This window comes from Bactrocera neohumeralis, chromosome 4 (genome assembly GCF_024586455.1).
Source record: "Bactrocera neohumeralis isolate Rockhampton chromosome 4, APGP_CSIRO_Bneo_wtdbg2-racon-allhic-juicebox.fasta_v2, whole genome shotgun sequence".
Taxonomy (NCBI): domain Eukaryota; kingdom Metazoa; phylum Arthropoda; class Insecta; order Diptera; family Tephritidae; genus Bactrocera; species Bactrocera neohumeralis.
The window spans coordinates 9,085,212-9,087,708 of record NC_065921.1 but is presented as its reverse complement, the minus strand read 5'-3'; positions in this window follow the sequence as shown (position 1 = coordinate 9,087,708).

Here is a 2,497-nt window from a genome sequence, read left to right as displayed (position 1 = left end):
TTGAACGGTTTTAAGCGAAACTCGAAGACTTTTTAGCAAATTTTTCCTTTTTCCACCGGACAACAAACACGTTAAAGCAAATAATTTTAATAAAAACGGTTTTTTAATTTTTCCTTAATTAATTTGTTTTTTTTACTTAAAATTTAAATTTAATTTTAAAATTGATTCTTTTTAATTTTTTCCAAAACTTTACAAACATGTTTTTTTAAATTTTTTTGTTTATAATATAAAACAAAATACTTTTTTAATTTTTTTCTAAATTAATTTAATTTATTTTATTATTTTTTTTTTTTAATTTTTTTTTAATAATAAGTTTTTTTGTAATAATGCGAGCGATTTTCAAAAAAAAAATTCTAAGAAGAACAGTTTCAAATTTTCAATTTCAATTTTCAAATTCAAATACATTTAAATTTTTTTTGTTATCCAAAATTTTTTTTGTTATTTTTTTCCAAAACTTTATAAAAAATTTTACCTGCAAACTAATTTCAAAATTTTATTTAACATTTTTTTTTTTAATTTAACAATATTTGTTTTTTAAATTAGAAATTTAATAATTTTGAAAAAACCAATTAAATTTGCAAATTTCAATTTAAATTGTAAAATTCACAAATTCTCTAAATATTTGTTTAATGTTTTCAAAATTTTTCAAAAAAAATTTACCCAACATTTATTTCTTAAAAAATTAACAAACAAAAAAATTTAATTAGAAATTAAATAATTTTGGAAAAATTAATTAAAAAATAAATTAAGTTAAAAAATATTAAAAAAAAGAAATGTTTTCGAATGATAATTTAATAATTTGGAAAATAGGAATTAAAAAATAAATGATTCAAAAATATTAGTTTAAATTAAAAGAGAAATATTTTCGAATGATAGTTTTGAAAAACAAGAATTAAACAATAAATGGATTGAAAAAATATTAGAAAAAATTATAAAAGAAATGTTTTCGAATGAAAAGTAAATAATTTTGAAAAACTAGAAAAAAAAATTAATTCAAAAAATATTAGAAAAATAAATACTAATTTTTTAAAATATTAATATTTTTTCTTAAATTTTTTCTAATATTTTTAAGCTATTTTTTTCTATTTCTTTTTTACCAAAATGATTCAAGAATTTCTTTTTTTCTAAAATTTTTTACATTAATATTTCTTTTTTTTTCAAAGTTATTCAATTTCAAGTTTAAAATTGTTTTCTATTTAATTTTTTTCAAAACTTTTTTTCCAATTATTTTTAAATTGTTTAAATATTTTTTAAATTTTTTTTTTTTCAAAATAATTTAATGTAAAACGCAAGCCATAAATGTCAGCAACAACAACAAAAACACAAAATAATTTAGGCTGCTAACTAATATATAGTAATTATATAATATAACTGTAACTATACAAATGTTATTCTTGAACCATTTTTAACCTAAATGACTGATCTAACTACAGAAAATGAAACAAAACTGCAGCAACTAATAAAACTGAATGTTTTTGAAGTCTTTTTTGAACAACTTTTTAGTAAAATATATGTAAAATACCGAAGCAAACTATATAGTATAAAAAGTCTATCAAAAAAAATTAAGAAAAAATTAAAATCTAGCAACATTAAAGAACAATTATTTTAAACAATAATTTTCGAAAACTTTCAATATTAAACAAAACATAACAAATATTTCGCATAAAATCAAATAAAATTTACAAATTAGTTAAAGCAACAATAACAAAACGAAATTAAATCAAATATTAATTTTTAAGCTATGCAAGTTTTCTAATTGGTGTGAAAATGACTAAACAACTAGCTATAAAAAATCGTATAATTAACTGATTAATTTAATTGAAATTTAGCTTAAAAGGAAACTAAGAAAATCTAACGGATTTAGAAACTTGTTTGCTGGTGCCAAAAATCTAGTTTCTTACTTTCTCTGTAGTGCACCAAAATTTTCGAAAACCAAACAACGTGACTGAAATTAGCAAAACGCTCGGCGTTTTTTGCAGAGTCTCTTGGCAATTTAGTATGTATGCATGTGCTCGGCCAACTTATCAAACGCCGTTGATTACAAAACAAATTAGTTAAGAAATTTCGTTTCAAAAATTGTAAATTTAGCTTAGTAACTTAGGTGAATACAAAAAAGCTAAATTTTTAACTAAAACTTCCTTTTGAAATCTAAGTTTCATTGTACTAAAAATCATAACAAATAACAAGTGAAAAATGAGAAGAACACAAAACAAATAAGTAATAAACTAAAATATTTGTTTGCTCCTTGCAGGTTAAGGATAAAAAGAAAATGTACGTTAAGCATTAGTGAATTTTATTATAAGAAATAAAAGAAACTACAAAAACAATTTTTTTGTTTAAAATTTTTATTTATTTTTCTGTGTTATTTTTTGTGTTTATTGTGTTAAATAGATGGCTGACTTCTATAATTGATTATTTGCAGTAACTGTCAATTTATCTTCTTTTGTTTCTCCGCCGTGCTCAGTAATTATTTTTATACGAAAATAGATTTTATTCA